This window comes from Parambassis ranga, chromosome 17, assembly GCF_900634625.1.
Source record: "Parambassis ranga chromosome 17, fParRan2.1, whole genome shotgun sequence".
Taxonomy (NCBI): domain Eukaryota; kingdom Metazoa; phylum Chordata; class Actinopteri; family Ambassidae; genus Parambassis; species Parambassis ranga.
In genome coordinates, this window is record NC_041037.1 from 21505289 (window position 1) to 21526968 (window position 21680).

The 21680-nt window shown below is 44.9% G+C and overlaps 1 protein-coding gene across 1 annotated transcript in view; it reads left to right on the forward strand.

The window, feature by feature from the left end:
* LOC114449773 (uncharacterized) overlaps window positions 1–21680 on the forward strand; it is a 63630-nt gene that overhangs the window by 2684 nt on the left and 39266 nt on the right. The window lies entirely within an intron of this gene.

Sequence of the window (21680 nt, forward strand, 5' to 3'; positions counted from 1 at the left end):
TGCAGGCAGAGACAATATTTCAGTAAACCTCATCCCGCAATCTCCTCAGCGTCATAAATCTGTGGCATCTAGCTAAATTCTCAGCCGTCCTCATCTGCAGATCCCCGGCTGTCAGCGATCTGATCCATCGGGCAGTTTCTAGTCTTTCAGCGTCTTTCAGGATGTATGTGCTCAGTTTTCCCGGAGAGACGCCAAGAATGGACTATCTAGCTCTAACCGGAGACCTCCATCTCAAGTAGCCGGAAAACATCAGAAAATGATCTCAGCAATTCATGTGGCGCTTGTGGGCTCACTGCTCCGTGTCCCTCTGTGCTTCAGCCTACCGCCGTCACATTCAGCATTTAACCTTTTCTCAATCTGCCACGGATATACCAGGCCGTCAGGCGTGCAAAAAAAAAATGCAATTTTGAATGGCTGTCACCTCTCCACATCTGTAGCGCCTACAAGGATACGCACCCCAGGTCAGTGCGCAGTACGGTTTTCAGATGTTTCGTGTCTCTCTGGTTCATGTCTGAGTTTTATCTCCTCTCAGTTTCACAGGTATAAAAAAATAAATAAATAAATAAAAATAATAATGATCCAATCAGCACGATATGAAAACTCAATAGTCTCTGAGCACAAATCCCCTCCGCTCTTCTCGTACAATACTCCTGTAGAATGGCATTATTCGATCTGTCCGCTCCTCGCTCCGGCCCATTTCAGCAATTAGTCTGATTATGCCGGAACCTTTGTCCCCTCTTTATGCCAGCGGATAGCGCTTTAAACTGATCTATTCACGGGCCTGGGAGCCGACTTCTGATGCATTTACATTCCTCCATTCACCCGTTGCAATGGAATCTTTTAGGCATTAAGTGGGATTTAAAATATAAATATATATTTCACCGTTCGTAGTACCTGCATCTTCAATCTCGCGTCAAAAGCCTTATGCCAGATCCTGCTGAAGAAGCTAGAGTTCCCTCTATGGTCACATGCTGGATGATTTCCTCCTCAGACATCCCTGTTTAGTCATTTCGGATCAGCTGCATGGAGCGTCGATCCACTGTCCAACGTTATCATGACGATGACGTAGTCGAACTGGCTGCATATTAAGTAGCCATGTGCTCGTGTTTACATGTATTAGACAAGCGAGTTCGCTATGCTGTCGTTAATAGCTATTGTGCTACGTTTAAATTCATATGGTTTGACAGGTCAAACGGTTCTATTCTTATTCATTAACATAAATATTAGTTTAAAAATATATATAATAATGTATTCGGTAACTGAATACAGATTACATGCCCAAAATGTAATTTGTAATGTATTCCGTTACATTTCTCAGTCGAGTATCGTATTCTGAATACTTGGATTACTCACACATTGAATTGCATTTTAAGTGATTGAATGCAGCGATCAGCCCCTGCTGACTACAAAGGATGCGATAAAACATTCAATAGAAAACATCCAGATTGTTCCATCAATGTTATTCTATTTAGAGAAACAGAAACTGAACATAATGATGAATGTAATGAACAATATTTTTAAACGATGCAACCAAAGTCATTTTACACACATAATCATTGTTTGAATACGTACATCAAACAGCCAGTGGGCTTCGTTTCATTCAAGGCAATATCCATGCATCTCAGCCAGTGGGCTTCATTCTGTCAGCTCAAAGGTATCCCCTTCATCTCTGCAATCACTTGGTGATGGTCTTCACTTCCCGTACTCACCAAATCACAGAACACGTGCTCACATCTCATAAATCTCTCTGTCTCTGGTGCGTTTCACCTATTACTGCTGTATCGTCAATTCATGTCTGCTAACTTCATTCTCACAGTATTCCCTAGCCTTCATATCATGCACCTTCTACTGGCGGGCTTCATTCTCGCAAGACCTTAAATCAATGCATTCATAGCCAGTGGGCTTCGGTTCATGCAAGGCCCTTTAGCTATGCTATCACAGCAGCATGTTTTATTTCAGACAGGTCTCTTAATCAACGCCATCATTGCCAGCGGGCTTAATTCATACTAGGCAATATATCGAAGATATTCCCGCCAACGAATACACTCTGTCATATCTCACCACTCGTTGAACTTTCGGCCCTTCTGGCCTAGCTGATATGCTTATTAATCATATTATTGGGGTGATCCTGTTATGTAAGTTTTCATCATTTACTGGTGGTGGTGCAAATCTTGAACCATGCTTAATTTCTGATTAGGCTGTATAAACACCACAATTTCAACCTGTGGGCTTCGTTTTAGGCTTCATTTTAACACAATCTCAGCCGTTGGGCTTCGTTTAAACAAATTCCTTTTTCCATGCTTTCCCGTGCTTCCTTAGCTTGAGCACATGCTCGCTAAACTCTCTCTCTGTCTTCTTTAGCTCGAGCTCACGCTCGCTAAACTCTTTCTAAACCTTCCTCGACTTCCTAAACCCTCCTCTTCCTATGCTGTCTCTAGCTCAAGCGCTAACTTGCTAAGCTCTGTTTCTCCTTCCCCTCTCAAGGCATCAAGTCCGTAGATTGCCGTCATAGATATTATGCATTCTCTTTAACAATTGTCTTTTATTTTACATGATTGCCACCTAGAGCCCGGATATGTAAGTATTGACCTCAATTCTCATCTCTGTCTCTGTTTTGGGGGGATTTTCTGATCCAGCGGCCTCTCCTCTTGTGTTTTTCCCCCTTTTCGGATGTGGTCTTCACAATGGGGTCTAGGACGTCAATGCACATTCAAACTTTGTATTTAATAAATATTTCTCATTCAGTTCGCTGAGTTTCTCATGATTGAAATGTAGTTCTTAGCTCAAGTTGAATCAGGAAGACTCCGTTTCCCATCATTCTCCATTTATCCCTATCCGCTTCCTAATCTTTCTCCCTCTATCCCTCACTCCTCTGCTCCCCCTCTCTTCCGCTCTCTTAGTCAGGTGCTTAATAGAAAGCACCTCCCTCACCAATCAGCTGTCGCTTTCCGTCCCTCTCCTGACCAATCACAGCTTAGCACGAAATTTAAAAGTCTCCATCTCCTCTCCAGCTGTCTTCTGATCGAACCCGGCAACCCTCCTCCACCCCAAGCACCACCAGATCCACGCCAGTTCAGGCCTCCTATCTCCTGCCCTCCAGCTCTCCACCACCACCAGGTCTAGACCCCGGGGGGATCTTCCTATCCAGCGGCCTCTCCTCTTGTGTTTTTCCCCCTTTTCGGATGTGGTCTTCACAACGGGGTCTAGGACGCCAATGCACATTCAAACTTTGTATTTAATAAATATTTCTCATTCAGTTTGCTGAGTCTCTCATGATTGAACTGCTCTTGCGTTTGGCTGTTAAGACATGGCAGAGAGAACAGAAGATGGTGAGTGCTGCAGCCATTGATGCACTGTTTTGCAACCTAGCAAATGCAAATGTTGCAACATTTTTCAGGTCCTTATCTGCAGTTTTTTTTCCAATTGCCTTACTGACAGCTTTAATCACATGTGCCGAGCATATGTGCAAGACTGTGAATGTTATGTCCTTCTCTGCCTTCCCTTTAGAACAGATCGAAAACGCTCTGTTTAAATAGCTGTCGATGCTCTCCCCATTGAATGACAACAGCACACTCTGTATTAGTGCCCAACTGTAGTCTGTTTGGACCTGTTTTACTTTTAGGGTTGTGTATTGTGATACTTTTCTGAGGAACTGCATTAGCCAGAAAGTGCTGGTTGGGATGGAGTGTTCATTGGTCAGCATTTCACAGACTGGGAGGGGGTTTGCATTTTGACCACAACCTGGAAGGGTCAGGGCATAGTACAGCAGTCTTTTACTTTGATTAGGGACCTTGGATACCACATTCCCTGTAGCATCTAGATATACAGCCACATGTTTTCCTGTGCTAAGGTGCTGCATGAGGATGCTTACTCCAGTCTCTGTGTACATATGTACTCCAAATGGATCAACCTGGTAATGCTGTATATATCCAGGCACCTTGTGATACTTAAAATCACATTCCTTCACGAGAGACTGGGTGAGATACATCTCCATAAAAACATCCTCATGAAGTCTTTCTCTTTTTCCAGCCTCATAATGTATACTTTTAAGCACATTTTTGTTCAGGCTGCGGGTCATGTTTCCTGCTTTTAGCTCAGGGGCTGGGGTTGTTTTAAGTTTACTGTAAAAAAAAATTGCTAACAACTTTATGCAGAGCTTTAGCAATTCTCCCTCTTCTGGTTCTCATTGATGGCCTGAATTTCCATTCATTTGTCTTGTGGGTGATTGTCCCTTTTTGTAGCACTGCAATTGTGACTGCAGTGTTCTCTTCTGGCTTACATGTCCTTTTGAAAATATACCTTAACTTGCAGGAGGGGAATGTGCAGACTGCTGTAATGTTTAGATATGGACTATTGATTTTACGGCTATGTGGATGTTTTGATGTTTTGGCTCTTGAATGCAAGGGTACAGCGAGGATTCTTTTTTCTGAAACTCCTCTACAGTATGTCGGTCCATGGCCGTCTGAGCTTTGTTGAGCCATGTAAGATATGCAGTCCAGTGCAGTGAGGAATGCTCTGATCTGTACATTGGAGAAACTAAACAACCACTCCACAGAAGAATGGCTCAGCACAGGAGACCCACCTCCTCAGGACAAGACTCGGCTGTTCACCTCCACCTCAAAGACAAAGGACACTCCTTTGAGAACAACAATGTTCATCTTTCTACCACATACAATGCAGTGATTCCATCCATTCATCAACATCCTGGATTCTACTCTTCTGCTGGAAAACTTTCATCTGCTGCGGGCGGACAGAACGGCGGACAGCGGTAAGGGAAAAGGAGGGGGGCTGGCTGTGTATGTGAACGTGAGGTGGTGCAAACCGGGACACTGCACTATTAAAGAACAACTGTGCAACAGGGACATCGAACTGTTAGCAGTTAGCATGAGGCCTTTCTATCTACCACGGGAGATCTCACATGTGATTGTAACGGTGGTGTACGTCCCTCCCTCTGCTAACGCGGACACAGCTTGTGACACCCTGCTCTCAGTCACCAGCAGGCTGCAGACACAGCACCCACAGGCCCTCTTCCTCATCTCTGGAGACTTTAACCACGCGTCTCCCTCATCTGTTCTGCCCACATTCACTCAGTATGTCACTTGCCCCACTAGAGACTGCTTCAACACCACTGTGTGGACAGAGCTTTATGACCCACATGGGGAGGACATTAACACAATAACGGACTGCATAACGGACTATATTAACTTCTGTGTTGAGAAAACTGTTCCTTCCAAGAAGGTGCGGTGTTTCTCCAACAACAAGCCGTGGATTAACCCTGAAATCAAAGCTCTCCTGAAGGAGAAGAAGAGAGCTTTCAGGTCAGGGAGCAAGGATGAGCTGAGGGCTGCACAGAGGGAGCTGAGGAGGAAGATCAGAGAGGGAAAAGCCAGCTACAGGAAGAAGATGGAGGAGCAGCTGCAGCAGCAGAACGTCAGCGGGTGTGGAGAAGCCTGAAAACCATCTCTGGCTACAACACACGCCACTCACAGGCTGAGGGGGATCAGAAGTGGGTCAATGACCTAAACCTACACTTCAATAGGTTTGATGTAGCACCCACTCCTCCCCCCTTGCAGTCGCACCTCCACTCTCTGACTCCCGGCCTTTGTTCCTCTCCCACAGCCCCCCACACTCTTAGCTTATCACAACATCAAACCATTTCACACCCACACAGAGACACTCATCCCCCACCCCCACCCCTGTCCTTCACAGCAGCCCAGGTGAGAACAGAACTCGGGAAGACAAAGACAAGGAAGGCAGCACCCCCCCCCCCCCCCCCCCCCCCTCACCGGTGAACATCCAGGGAATGGACATTGAGCAGGTGGACTCTTACAAGTACCTGGGTGTTCACCTCAACAACAAACTGGACTGGACTCACAACACAGACGCACTGTACAGGAAGGGCCAGAGCAGGCTCTACCTGCTGAGGAGACTGCGGTCTGTTGGAGTGAAAGGGGCACTCCTGAAGACTTTTTATGACTCTGTGGTGGCATCGGTCATCATGTACGGTGTGGTCTGCTGGAACAGCAGCATCACTGAGAGGGAGAGGAAGAAGCTGAGTCATCAGGAAGTCCAGCTCTGTCCTGGGCTGCTCTCTGGACTCAGTGCAGGATGTGGGTGACAGGAGGGTCCTGGCAAAACTGACATCCATGCTGGACAATGAGTCCCACCCCCTGCAGGACACCCTGTCAGCCCTGCAGAGCAGCTTCAGTGGCAGACTGCTCCACCCTCGGTGTGTGAAGGAGACATACAGAAGGTCTTTCCTTCCTGCTGCTGTCAGACTCTATAATAAACACTTCTGATAGGAGCAGTACTCACACACCACAGTGTACAATAAATTATTTATTTAGTTTTTGATGCACTCTGTACAGTTTATAAACCATTTCTACCTCCACTCACCTGTGCAATAACTGTTAATATGTAAACTCTATTTTATAATGTATATATCTTTTTCTTAACTTATCCCTTGCTGTCTGTATGCCGTTGCAAAAATGCAATTTCCCCATCATGGGACTAATAAAGGTTTCTTAATCTTAATCATTCCCAGGAAGTTAGCACATACTCACAGTAAGAACAAAGGGCTGTCAACCAGTCCACCTCCGGCAGTTTCATAGTCGTTAGCCAGTCGTTAGACACATCTGGCCCAGTCAGCCAGATCATCACAGGTAAGTATGGAAACAATCAGTGCTATTGTTTTTTAAGTTTTTTAAGTTTTTACCCAGACCCACCCACTGAGGTCTGTAACCACATATAAACCATGTTTCCCACCAAACAGAACTGATGAAGTTGCTTGGATGAGCAGCGAAACGTCTTCAAGAAAACTCTACAAGTCCAGACGCCTTGCTTCAATCTTCTCTACGTATGATGACCTGGATGACTGAGAATCTTCATCAACAATAGTTTTCCATGTCTCACTGTTAACTGAAATGTTGAATCTCCTGGAAACAACTGGCATCTCTCTCCATTGTTGATTTTTTGAGGCTTCTTCATTGTGTGCTAACACATTATCTGCTAACACATTTTCTTCTCTATGTCTGTCTTCGGCTGAGCCTCACTCTGACCTGATGTCTTCTCATTTTTTGTCTGCTTTTTATTGTCATTCTGTTTGTAATTTATGTTCTCAGATGGGTCCTCTGTGCCACTGTCCTCTTTAAATGGTTTGAGCTGTGTTCTTCAGGGTTGTTGTTCATGATTAAGTCCCTGACTCCATTCCTGTTCTTTGTCCAAATGACCCAGAGCCAGTGGCAGTTGTTGCTGTGGTCATGACCAAATACCATCATTGAGAGTTCACCCCAGACTTTGGAGGAGTAATTTGTATCCTGATTTTTGATGTCAGCCCTTTTAAATGTGTTGACTACGCCTTCTATTCCCCCAGCTTCTGTCCACATGTCTTTTCTCTGGGCTTTGTGCCCTTTTTTGAATCTTCCTATTTTCTTCTAGACAAAGAGGGAGAGACAGAACTAGTCATGTTTGGGAGACATGTGACAGTGAACCAGATCAAGTTGAGTATGAGAGGTTCACAAGTATTTCAAAGAAGACAATAAATGAGATGACACAACGTACCAAGACTTCAGGCAAAACTGCAAAACATGATTGAAATATCTGAATAGTCTTGAAGTGTTCCTGTCTCTCTTCACTTCCACCCTTCATACCACCTAGCACTGAACACTGAAGGTAATTGCAACAAGCAGTTCATACTTGCAGATGGATTGAGATGGCTTATGATTTGCTCACTATAGGTGTCTTACTCTGATTGCAAGACAGTGGAGCAGAGGAGGGACACAGTGTCTTCCACTGATTGGTTGAAAGTCAAGATAAGATAATTCTTTATTAGTCCACCATGAGGGAAATTCACAGTGTTCCAGCAGAAGCACATGTCAGATGAACAAACTAGCATATAAAAAACTATAAAAATGGATAAACAAAAATGAATACAAGATGGATGGATGCATCATCAAATAACAGGATAGTGACTTCAGTACTGAATTGTTGTTGCACATTATAAACCAGTATGGTGAAAATGAGAATTTAAATTATATACATAGGCTGTATATACACTAAACACCCAGTAGGCATATTATCTCAGATTTGCACAAACTTGGACAAACAGAATTCTTTCCTACTTTCAGTTAGTTGTCTTTGTTGTTATCCCCTTATAGATCCAGTGTGACACATGTAAACGGTGGTTTCACACACACTGCCTTGGACTAAATGCTGCACAAGTTCCAAAAGAAGAGACCCCTTGGAGCTGTGACTTGTGCAATATGTCACACTAAATAAAGACATTTTTGTGACTGTATCTATGTATTTGTTTCTATTTGTTGTATAAATGTTGTAAATTATATACATAGGCTGTATATACACTACACACCCAGTAGGCATATTATCTCAGATTTGGACAAACTTACGTTTGTATTTAACCATCTTTTTTCACCATCAGTCCAGGGTGTACCCCGCCCCTCACCTATAGATACAGGGATAGGCTCCAGCCTCCAGTGACCCTGACAAAGCAGGTTCAGATGATGGATGGATTTGTTTTTCTATTTGTTGTAGAATAACCACCAGGAATTAATCTTGGAAGGATGATGGTGAAATTATGATGAAGACTGACACAGACACCAATATTTCAGGCAGGTGTCTTTAAAAATTTTAAAAGACAGCTGGCGCAACTATCAGAAAACTGTAAAAACTGAAAGAACTAAATATTTCTCTGACATTATTGCTTCAACTGTAACAATCCCCGTGTTCTGTTTAAAACCATCAACAACATCATCAATGCCCCAAAAACAGCCTGCTTGGCAGCTTCAGATGATCTGTGTGAGACATTTTTGCACTTTTTTATTAACAAGGTTGAGAGCACCAGAGCCCTCATACACCCCCCTTTATCTAACCCATCAAACCCGATCACCCCCCCCCCCTGCTGCATTAGACCAATTTGAGCCTGTTGGTCTGCATCTGCTAAAGAACATTGTTGGTCATATGAAGCCCTCTGGTTCCCCTAAGGACCTCCTTCCACCCCGTCTCTTTAAAGAGGTTTTTCCAACAGTAGCTCCAGATGTGCTCAATGTTATAAACAGCAGTCTGATAAATGGTACGGTCCCTGATGGTTTTTATGGTGCAGCCTTTAATCAAGAAGCCTGGTCTTGACATTTCTGTCCTCTCAAATTTTAGACCAATTTCAAAACTTCCTTTTATCTCAAAGATTTTAGAAAAAGTTGTTTTTAGTCAGTTGACAGTGGACCATGACATCCTCCTGTCTCGACTGAAGGACTGTGTGGGAATCCAGGGCAGTGCGTTACAGTGGTTTAGGTCATACCTGACAGGGAGAGGTTTTAATGTCCGTCTGCTGAGTCCTCTGCTGCCCCTCTCACCTGTGGAGTGGCCCAAGGTTCTATTCTGGCCCCAGTCCTCTTCTCCCTATACCTCCTTCCTCTCGGGTCCATTCTCCGTAAACATGGTGTCTCTGTCCATTTTTATGCGGATGACTCACAAATCTACATGCCCTTAAAACGAAAGAAAACTCATTCTGTTCAACAACTCTTAGACTGTGTTGAGGAGATTAAATCCTGGCTGTCAGCAAACCTGCTACATTTTAAAGACTCTAAGACAGAGGTCATACTGTTTGGACCCAGTGATGCCTCTGCTGCTGATGTAGACTTTGATAAATCCTTCTTATTAAAGTCAGAGGTAAAACCTCCCACCTAGCCAAATCTTTTTATTTCCGTTATCAATTTCCCATAGTTCGCTTCAAATAGCTGTGATGTGACAGAAGTGATAAAGATACCCAGATATCTAAACCCTGTAGTAGCCTGTTTAAATTTGAATTTGTCTTTTAAACCTGCTGGGCATTGACCAGAGACCAGCATAGCTACTGATTTAGCCTCATTGGTCAGGTATCCTGATATCTCCCCATATTCACTCAGGTTACTTATCATTTACCAATGAGGTATAAGGTTCACTTATATAAGTTAATATATCATCCGCAAAGTCATTTCATGACTTTTTAGACAGCAGTTCAGGTGGGACTGATACTCCTGGGTTTGTCAGTCTGTCTATAACAGAGAACAATGTGCGAGCATTGTTGCTGTTCCTATCGATGATCTCTGAAAAATAGGATTGTCTTGCATTTTTCAGTTCCTGGTTGTAGTTATGTAGGCTCTCTTTGTAAATGGTATAATGAACCTGGAGTTTAGTTTTTCTCCATCTGTGTTCTCTCTGCAGAACTTTGGTTCTGATTGGGGCAATTGAATCAATAACAGTCATAACTTTGGAACTGAAACTGTTTACAAGGTCATCAACAGGAGCTGTGGGCAGGGTTGGTGATGGTACAAAAGCCTGTGTGAACAGTGCACAGGTGTTATCATTAATGTGACGCTTTCTGATCACCTTTCCTTCTACCTTGTTGGGATTAGCAGGGTAATGATCAGAGAGAGCAACGTCAAAGTTGGAGTGGTTTTTGGCCTCTTTCTGAAGTTAGCATTAGTGTGTATTGCGTGGCTCGGAGTGGATGATGTCATCACCTACATTGTGGGAGGGGAAAAACTGGTGCCACTCTGACAACACCAAACCGTTTTGCCTGTAGAGCCAGCTGTTCGGGGAGAGTGCCGCTTCTTCATTCACAGCCCATAGAAACGGTGAAGTGACTGGAAAAGAGCAAACCTATTTTCTAACTCGCCGCCATCTCCACATATTTTACTGGATTAACATGAAATCACACACATTTGTAAAGTAAACGCTTGTGATACTCACGGTTTTTAAATTGTTTGTCTGAAGGCTTCGGTTTGGACACAGGAAGCAGTTGTTCGGAGGGTGCAACCCCCATTAAAATACATGGGATCTGCCTTGAGAGGAGTGAAAGGAACACCTATCTCTCCAACGCCGTAATAAAGCTTAATTAACCAGTGAGGCAGAGCTGTTACCATGGTGACAGGCTGACACAAGAAGCAAACAAAGCAGCCATATTTGTAGTCTTTATCAGTTTTTCAGCACGTTAAGCATCTTCCTAATATTAAAAGATTTTCTACTTTTCTAAATAAGAGCTTCATCTTTTTAAAGTCTTGACCATTGTTCAGCAAATTAAATTCAGTTTGCAGATTCTCCTGTCATGACCTGGTGTTTAGTTCTGGTTTTGTTTCCTTGTTTTGGGTTTTCTGTTTCACATTATCTTTGTAAGAGCCAATTGTTTGAGTTTATATGGCTTCTGGGTTTATTTTATCTGTAAGCGTATTGTTATTTAACTGCTGTGACAGCGTGCATTTTCATTAGAGCATTGATATGACGTATTCCACAGGTAGCAGTCACAATATATAGAGCAGCAACTGCGCAGCAGAAAAAGGGTAGTGTGGAACGCAATAAGTTTTTGACTGTGTATAACCACGTGTAAAGTCCTGTTTGGAAGCCAATATAAGGAGCATGTTTAAGGACATTAAGATGGATAAGCCTTCTTTTTGTGCTCGGTAGTGGATCAGGTTTATGCTCTGAAATGTATTATTAATTTGTGGATTAAAGATGCTGAGCAGCAGAGAGAGGCTCCAGATCTAGCTGTGGACGCTCTGGTGCATCTTCCGCATCTTCAGCACGTCTAAGAGAGGAAGCCAAGTATGCTGCTTTAGAAGCCAAAGCTTCACTTAGGCAGAAGCAGCAGTTAGCACTGAAGGAAGCGCAGCTAAAGGCGGAGAGGGAAGCATTGGAGATTGAAACTGCCTTAGCGGTAACAAAGGCTAAGATTCAAATATATAAAGCACATGACTCACAAGACGGAGATCACACAGAGCATTGTGGCAGCAGTAAGGGTGAGCCGGTCACCAATGTGGAAAGGGCAGGGCATGCGCAAGTTGGTCAGATGAAAGCAGTTAAGGAAGAGACGGAGCAAGATGAGTTGCCCAGTCCCCATAAGTATGAAAGACAAATGCACATGCCATCCTACACATCTGGAGCTAAAGTGCTGCAGAGAGAAGAGTCTGAATCAAGAGCCAACAGGATGCCGCAGCATGATGCTGCTAAGGAAATGTATGAGGTTATGAGGAAGCAAAATTACATTACAGAAATGTTGGTCAAGCACCAGCAGCTGGCTGGTCTGCCTCATCGAGATATCCCAGTTTTTGGTGGAGACCCTCTTGATTTTAGGTAATTCCTCAAAGCATTCAGGACTCTAAAAATGACAACAGTGCAGACAAGTTATACTTCCTGGAGCAGTATACACGGGGAGAGCCACGAGACCTTGTGAAAGGTTGTCAACATATGCCACCAGGTCGTGGTTATATGGAGGCCATGCGTCTATTGGAGGACCGCTATGGCAATCAAATGAAAATTGCTGCTGCTCTGATGGAAAGGCTGTTTAAGTGGCCACAGGTAAAAACAGGAGACCCTCAGGCACTCAGTAACTTCTCGCTGTTCCTGCTGAGTTGCCGTAACGCCCTGGAAGATGTAGACTATATGGACGAGTTAGATAACCCAACAAGCATGAGAGTTATCATCTCAAAGCTGCCCTACAAAATCAGAGAAAGATGGAGAGTGCAGGCATTTGAAATTCAAGAAAGCGGCCGACGAAGAGTCAGCAAGCTCAATCAGCTCATCAAACAATGTTGCCTTTATTAAGCCTTGTATGTTCTGCAAGAAGAACCATAAGTTAGTGGAGTGCTTCAGAATTGCAGAAAGACCACATAAAGAGAAGCTGGACTTCATAAGTAAACAGGACACAATGAGCCTGCTGGATATTTTCTACACATCAAATATTTCATCAGAGGGCCAACATGGACCAGGCCAAACATCCAGTCACATGTTGGGGCCTGCAGCTTCTTTACAGTTCAGTGTGGGTCTGCTGGTCTCTGCAGGACCATGGAGCCCCTCACAGTCCTGTGCTGCAGCAGTTTAACATGAAAGCTCCTAAAGTAGAACACATGAAGGGATCTGGATCTCATGTCTGTGTTAGACAGCTTCACATCATGTCCTTCATTTATCATGAGAATGTTTTGGAACATAAAGAGTGAGTGAGGCGTCACACACTTGAACAGTTTGTTAAAGTTGTGTGTGTGTTGTGTGTCAGTGTGTGTCTGTCCTGGACCCGTCATGCTGGAGTCCTCAGACAGAGACAGCAGTACATGTTTACTGCCTGCAGGGCGGCGACATCTGACAGATTTATTTTGTCTCATAGCTGTTTCCTTTTTGAGACAGAAGGGGACAGCAGATGGTAAAGAGTCCAGGCTGGACTGATCTGCTCCCCCTGCAGGACTACTCAGGGCCCTGCAGTCCTCGGTCATCAGGGATCTGGCCTTCATTGTTGTCTGTGCTGGACTCTATCCCTCTTTACAGTCTGGATTCTCTCTGACCCTGTGTTGCCTCCTCTCATTATCTGAGTCTAACTTCCTGTGTATCACTGTCATGCTGCTTCTTTATTGGACGAAGCATCGTCATGGTTACACTCAGGGCTGGAGTGGGCCACTTTTTCCATGGAGGAAGAATCTGAACAAACGAAACAGCAGCTAGGTCTTTTTAAATTTCCTTGTTATTAGTTCAGGTCTGTTGGTATCCATCACATCTGTGTTCAACTTGTGACATAACCCTAACCCTGTCTGACAGATGGGAGGGGTTGGACCTGGACCTCTTCCATGTATTGTTTGTGTTTGTTCTGCTCTTTTATATGATGCTGTTTTTAGTGTGTTATAAATAAAGTTGCAGATATTCATGATGTAGGATGCAAAGACACCACTGTACAGATCTCAGCTGTATATCTGATGTTATTCTGATTCCTCTCTTTATCCTATGTTCTGATCAATTGTTACTTATGGGTTTCTAGTTGTGATGCTGCTCCAGCAGCACTCTCTGCTCTCTCTCATTATGTGTTCTGCTGCTGTAAGGACTCAGGTTCCCATCCTGTGGGTGCAGCTGTTTCTCTCTGCAGGTGGAGGCCATGAAGAGGACGGAGTGTGTCCTGATGATCACACAGGGAGAAGCAGCAGCCGGGCCGTCCTGCAGAGAGCCTGTCCACTTCCTGTCCCTGCTGTTCTGATGAAAGTGTCTGCAGTTCATCTAGAGGGCGCTCTGCAGACACTGCTCTATGAAAAGAACTGAATGGAGCTACAGTCATTATTTACACTGTAAAACATCTGAGACAGTAAAGGGGAACTTGACAAGTCAGGAAACATATCTGTGTGGTCTGTTAGCAGACGTACATGAAGGAGGCCGAGCTGAGGCGCCCCCTGTCTTTGTTTTCACACCAGGTCCCTGTTAAAAGAACCGACCCAGCACTCTTTAAGTGCAGCTGTTCATCTTGTACTCGGTCTTTTTTCTTATTTTTGCCAGTTCTCTGTTTAGTTCTACATCCTGGTTCTTTGTATTGTTTTCCTTCCTGCCCTGACCTCCCTCATGTGTTGATGTATCGTGCCTCCTGTTTTATTTTGACAGTCCTGTCCTCCCTGTGTCTCCTCTGTGAATTTACTTCCTCTTGTTTTCCGCCTCCTGTGATGACCGGCTCCTCCCTGATTGTGTTCACCTGTGTCTTGTCTCCCTGGTCTGTTTGAGTCCTGTGCTCCCCTTTGTTCTGGTCGTTGGTCTGTTGTCCTACCGTGTGCTGCTGCCTTACCTGTGTCTTCCCATCGTGTCGTCCTCCATACTCCTTTGTCCTCCCGTTCTCCCGCTGGATTACCTTTGTCGGTCAGTTTTCCTCTTCTGTCTTCCTGTAGATTTTGGTCTACTTCTGGACTTGGTCTTTTGGTCTACTTCTGGACTTGGTCTTTTGTATTGTTGTGCTTGGGTTTTGGATTTAGATCCTGGCTTTTGAATAAAGCTCAGCTTCTGTTGAACTTCTTATGTCTGTGTTTGGGTCCTGTTAAAACACACAACAGGAGCAACAGAATCAGGACTCAGTTCTCTTTGTGTTCACACTGTGAGTTCACTACAAAGAGGACCGGCTTCTCCTTCTGGTCCAGCTCAGCTGTGTTGGGGCCTCGGTCCTGTTCATGTTCACACCAGGTCCTCTAGAGCTCTCAGACCCACACTGCACTGAATTCTGGGTAGTTTTCACTTGAAGCAACATGTCTGCTGCTGTGCTGCCTCCTCCTGTGTTTCTGGTTATATTAGTGCACATTCAGGGAAAACAGAGTTATTGATTACATACGAGCACAAAAATAACAGAACTATTAATTATTGGATGTCTAAATAGCTTGTTTATAAAATGTAAATAGTTTCTAATTAAATTCTATCATTGTTGTTTATTGCCACGACCACGACCTGCTGCCATGTTTTGGATGTTTGTTTTGTGTACGGCTTAGTTTTCAGCAGCTACAGTCTCTACAGTAAGTGAAGAAGGTTAGAACACAGTGAGAAAGGCAGAGTGAACCTGCTTTCACAATGTGCTGATAGACGTACTGCACAGAAACTTAGAGATACACATGAAGGCCCATGGAGAGCACAGCGGAGGAACATCTGTGGAGGGAAACAGTCTGTGAGACTCGGATCCTTCAGGGCTTCAGCATCACTGTTCAGCCTGAAACAGGAAGTAACACACAGGATGTGCTGTTATTTGACAGAACAGAAGCACCACTTTAAAAAGCTCCTTCTTTGAACTCATTGTGACTTGGAAGCAGTTCAGCTGCTGTCAGGCTGTGCAGCACAGACTCTGTCAGCAGGGGGCGCTGTTGTGTTGGTTGTAATGGATGAAATGGAAAGTTGTGTGTGGAGAAAACCTGCAGACACTCAGCTGCTGTCAGACTGTGCTATTTATAGCTGAAGCATCCAGATTAGATGTTTTGAGTCGAGGTTTGATTACTGCGGTCTTCAGGGCTCAGTGAAACTGCCCTGACTGAAGAGAAATGTTATCTGCAACACATCTGCAGTTAAAAACGTCAAACATACAAAGGGGAGGAGACAGGAAGTAGTAAGAGGCTGTGTGCTCTCCACACTCCCCCCTTTGTTTCCTGACATGCTGCCACACCAGAGACGATGTACTCCCCTTATCCTTTGATGGATGCATTAACATGTCAGAGTATTGTTTTCCTTTGTTTATTAGAGTTACTGAGGCATGCATGATAATATATGATTTATTGTTTTTTCTTCATTTAGAAACATCATCCATGTATGAAATCCTTTGTAGCCCTACCCAAAATAAATGGCTCTTAGATCAAATAGATCAAATCCAAAGACAGTCTTTTGCAATAACATAAAGAGTGTATATATATATACTGTACTTTGATTGGTCAGGTATCCTGATATCTCCCCATATTCACTCGGGTTAATCATCAGGGTTACCAATGAGGTATAAGGTTCACTTATACAAGTTAATATATCATCCGCAAAGTCATTGCATGACTTTTTAGACAGCAGTTCAGGTGGGACTGACACTCCTGGGTTTGTCAGTCTGTCTATAACAGAGAACAATGTGCGAGCATTGTTGCTGTTCCTATCAATGATCTCTGAAAAATAGGATTGTCTTGCATGTTTCAGTTCCTGGTTGTAGTTCTGTAGGCTCTATTTGTAAACGGTATAATGGACCTGGAGTTTAGTTTTTTCCATCTGCGTTCTCTCTGCAGACTCTTTTTTTGAGCTTTAACCAGTGTGGCAGTTCTCCAAGGTGACTTTTTCCTTCCTGACAGAACTTTGGTTCTGATTGGGGCAATTGAATCAATGACAGTCCTAACTTTGGAACTGAAACTGTTTACAAGGTCATCAACAGGAGCTGTGGGCAGGGTTGGTGATGGTACAAAAGCCTGTGTGAACAGTGCACAGATCATTAATGTGACACTTTCTGATCACCTTTCCTTCTACCTTATTGGGATTAGCAGGGGTGGTCGTTTTAAACGCAACACAGTAATGATCAGAAAGAGCAACATCGGTCACCACAACCTCAGAGATGTTCAGACCTTTGGAAATAACTAGATCCAGAATATGTCCCTTGTTATGTGTTGAGTCTGTTACATGCTGTGAAAGCCCAAAGCTATCTAAGATGTTAAAGAGTTCTTTGGCACTTCCATCATTAGGATTATCAACATGAATGTTAAAGTCACCCACTAAGACAACACAATCAAAGTCAATGCACATAATAGACAATAGTTTGGCAAACTCATCGAATGTGGTGAGACGCATGAGCACCCTCTGTTGGCCTCCTGGTTGTTGTTTTGTTTTTCCCTTTGCTTTTTCTTTCTGCAGCTTCCTCTGGGCGGAGTACTGGGCTGATTGGTCTCACCTGTTCTCCATCTACATTAAGTTCCCCGCCTATTTAAGGACCTCACTTACCTGCCTTCCTCGTCAGTTCTTCAACTCACGTCGTGGTAACTAGACCGACCTTCCTGAAACTTTGTTTCTCCAACCGCTCGTACTCATCCTTTTTTCCTTCCACCTACTAGGAGCCTCAGCCTTGGTCCTGTCCAATCTTTCGCTGCAGTCTCCAGAGCGCCTTTAAGGATTCCCACCATCATGGACTTTTGTTTTCCTCAAAGACTTTCGCCCTTGTGGTTGTGTTACGTTTTTCTCCAGAGAGACCTTTTCGCCGTTGTGGTTGTTTTTCGTTATCTCCAGAGAGACCTTTTCGCCGTTGTGGTTGTTTTTATTTATCTCCAGAGAGACCTTTTCGCCCTAGTGGCTGTTTTTTGTTCTGTAAATAAATCCGATCACTTTTGAGACCAGCATTTGGATCCTGAGTTTATTGGCACATAACAGAAGAACTGACCAGTCATGGATCCAGCAGCCTCATCTCCACCGTCGCCCTCAAAGGTATTGTCCCGCCAAGGGGTGCTGTTGGGCAGACATGAACACGACATCCAAGCTCTTCAACACGATCGGAATGTGACATTCGAACAAGTCAATGAACTCCGAAATCAATTCCAGGCGTTTGCCGCACAGTTTCTCCCTCCTGCCGCAGCTGCGTCGGGACCGTCCATTCCCAGCACTCCCCGTGAACATCACGTGGTCGACCCCGAGCCTTTCGACGGAACGCTGGGCAAGTGTCGGGGTTTCCTCCTCCAGTGCCTGAATGTCTTCGCTCTCAAACCCATTTCATTTGACTCTGATGCTCCAAGGTCCTCTACATGGTGGGCCTACTCCGGGACCGGGCTCTGGAATGGGCCCAAGCGGAAGACGCGGCGGCACCTTGGACAGGTCGTACCTTAGACGATTTTCTTTACCGATTTAAAGAGGTTTTCGATATCCCTAATCGGGCTGGGGATGCCTCCCAGTGCCTGCTTTCTATATCTCAAGGCTCCGATTCTGTGGCAGAATACTCTGTTCGTTTCCGAACCCTCGCGCTGGAGGCTGGTTGGAACGAGCCGGCCTTGAAAGGGGTTTTCCTGAAGTCCCTGAATGAAACCATCAGGCGTGAAGTTGCCTGCTGTGGGGAGCCATCTTCCCTCGAGACTCTCATTTCCCTGGCTATTCAATTGGACAATCATATGAGAGAAGTCGGTTTCGAAGCCTCATCCAGAACCAAGTACAGGGCCCCGTAGTTCCTCCAGCTCTCCATCTAACATCAGACATGTGAGACCAGGCGAGTTATCTCCTCCCAGCCTGCGTGCTGATTGCGGGGCGGTGCTGTAGCTATTTAAGCAGGCAGCTGGCTGCGCGCCTGCCTCTCTCTCCTTCCTCCTGTGCGGCAGAAGCTTGCAGCGGTAGCTGGCTGCGGTGAACGTGGGGCCGTGGTGGTTGTGCATCCAGGTAGGCTCGGTTTGTTGTGCCTGTGTACCAGGGGAACTGAAATCAATACCGCATGCCTTTTGCAGCGAGCGTGGTGGCGGCGTGTGTGCCACGGGGCTGACGTCCTCTGTTACCTTGATTCCACCTGTGGCGTTGGCACGGTAAGATGCCGCATCCCTGTCATTAAATTAGATCTCCCTGTGCTGACACTGCTCTCTGATCTGCAGCAGTGGTGGCGACAGGATCGGCTTACCTGGAATCAGTGTGGCTGTACAGCGTGGCTGCATAGCGTGGTGGGGAGTTTCCTACACCTGTCTCATCTTTGCACCGGCGGGTGTTGCTGTTCTGGTCCGGGACTTAATTATATTCGCAGGATTTTTGGTCCTCGCTGGTGGAATCTAGGCCAGCAGATTGAACACAGACGCATTACCTCCTGCCTGTGGTGCTGGGCGCTTGGATCTCTGCGTCGAGTTAATTTTTGGTTTGGGCATTCTGACTGTTTTGATTAGTTTATAGGCCTGTGCCTATTATTTTTTTTTTGTATCCTATTAGGTTATATTTTTGTTGTGATAGATTCTGTACTTAGTGTTTTTTTATTTATCTCTGGGTTATCGGGTTGGTTTATTGGGTTATTTCTATTTTTTTCTTTTCTTTGATATTCCAAGTTGTGTTGTGGGTTTTCTTTGTTTTGGTGTGTGTGTGTGTGGACGGATGGGTGTTCCTATGTTGCCATGCTGTCGATGTGGTTGGGTCCCTGTGGCCTGTGATTAATTTTCTTTTGTTGCTCTACAGGAGCTGCGGCCCAGCGGTGGTGGTCCCCCCATTCCTGGTGGTGGGTGTTCTTCACGGGTTTTCGTTTGGAGTGTAGCGTCACAGGTGTAGTTTGATCCCTTTTGGTTTGTCCCTCTGCCCTGGTGAGCCGCAGTCTTGTCAGTATTATTTTTTTATTTCATTTTGCAGGGCCATCCCGACCCATCTTACCTACTGAACTGGCAACATATTTTATACTTAATTTTAAACATGGTATATGGATCCTATTCGTGTTGTAATTGAATAAATCTTCTTTTTACTTGACCATTGCCCTGTGTGTGAGTCAAACCTGTGTGCCCTTGTTTTCATTTCCTGGGTTGAGGCCCTCGCCTCCCCGGGTGGCATTGTTAGCACCCTTTTCCCCTCCCTTCCTGAGCTCCGTCACACATACGCTGCCAGCGCCCCCTACTGCTGAGAACACACACCAACCTGAGCCTATGCAGCTGGGCAGGACTCGCCTCACTCCTGAGGAGAAAGACCGTAGACGCAGGGAGGGAAGGTGTTTATATTGTGGGGATGACCATCACACTTTGTCTTCCTGTCAGGTTCGGCCAAAAGACAGGGCTCTTCAGTAGGACAAGGGCTACGGGTGGGCCAAGCTACGCATACTTCTAACCCTAGAATGTCTCTTCCTGTTGTTCTGTGGTCTCACTCTCTCTCTATCTCCGTAGTTTCGCTGATCGACTCAGGGGCCGACGGCAATTTCATTGATGCCAGTCTCCTGCGACAGCACGACCTCCCCTCCGTGCCACTAGGGGAGCCAGTCCGCGCTACCGCTCTGGATGGTCGTCTCATCACCACGGTAACACACGAAACTCTTCCGCTAGAGGTTATCACTTCCGGTAACCACTGGGAAGTGATTTCGTTCCTTGTTATTGATTCTCCGAGTGCGCAGCTAGTTTTCGGTTATCCCTGGCTCGAGCTACATAGCCCGCACATTGATTGGCGCACCCGCAAGCTCCTCAGTGTGAGTCCGTTCTGTCACGCTAACTGCCTTCGCTCTGCTAACACACCGGCCTCAACTAAAACGGTAACTAGTCCAGAACCTCTTTGTCTTGACACTGTACCCACTGACTATCACGATCTAGGCGAGGTTTTTAGCAAGTCCAAAGCTCTAGCTTTGCCACCTCACCGACCATATGATTGTTCCATTGATCTTCTCCCGGGAGCTCCGCTCCCCTCGAGCCGTTTATATAATCTGTCGATCCCCGAGAGAAAATCAATGGAGCAATACATTAGCGACTCGTTAGCCACAGGCATTATTCGTCCCTCCTCCTTTCCCGTCGCTGCCGGCTTTTTCTTCGTTGGTAAAAAAGGTAGTTCCTTACAGGGTTCGCCAGGAGGCCTGCATGATGTGTTTAGCGTCTTATCGCTTCCACAAATTATTAATATTCTCGCTTTTGATGCAACACTGTCTACAACTTTGCCTGGTGTCAGTGTTTTGCAGCCAGTCACGTCAATACGATAGATAGCGCATGTTGAGTTTAACTGACCACACGTCCGATGTTCCCTGAAGGCACCATGGCCGAGCTAAGGCCTCAGCCCAGAGCGTGCTCTGCCTCAGCATTCGTTGTCCTGCTGTCACTCAGCAGGCCACACCCATGTCCCACCCCCTGCAAAATCGGGGTCAAAACCTCAAAGGTGAAAAAAGGAGAGGCGAAAGCGAAAAAAAGATTTGAACCTGAAAAGTAAATCTGAAGCTGAAAAAAAGATTTGAACCTGAAGAAAGAAGATGTAAAACTGTAAAAAATTAAGATTTGAATCTGAAAACAAAAACTCTGAAACTTAAAAAATAAAATGGTAAATATGAAAATAATTATTGACATGAAACCTGAAAATTCAAAAGAATTTCAAAGTTGATTCCAAACAAATTTTGAACTGAAAAAAATCAACATCAAAACATAAATTTTCAGTTTCAAGTTTTAGTGTTTGAATGAATTTTATTTTTTCAGGTTAACAAAACTTATGACTCCGATTTGGCTCCATAGAAGACCACGTTCAACACTCCTCTGGGTCATTTCGAATATCTCGTCATGCCTTTTGGTCTAACTAACGCCCCTGCTGTTTTTCAAACATTGGTTAACGACGTCCTTCGGGATTTCCTTAACCAGTTCGTCTTTGTATATCTAGATGACATCCTGATCTTTTCTTCCTCTCTTCAGGAACATGTGGCACACGTCCGAGCAGTCCTTCAACGCCTGTTAGAGAATAAACTCTTTGCCAAAGCAGAGAAATGCGAGTTCCATTCCCCG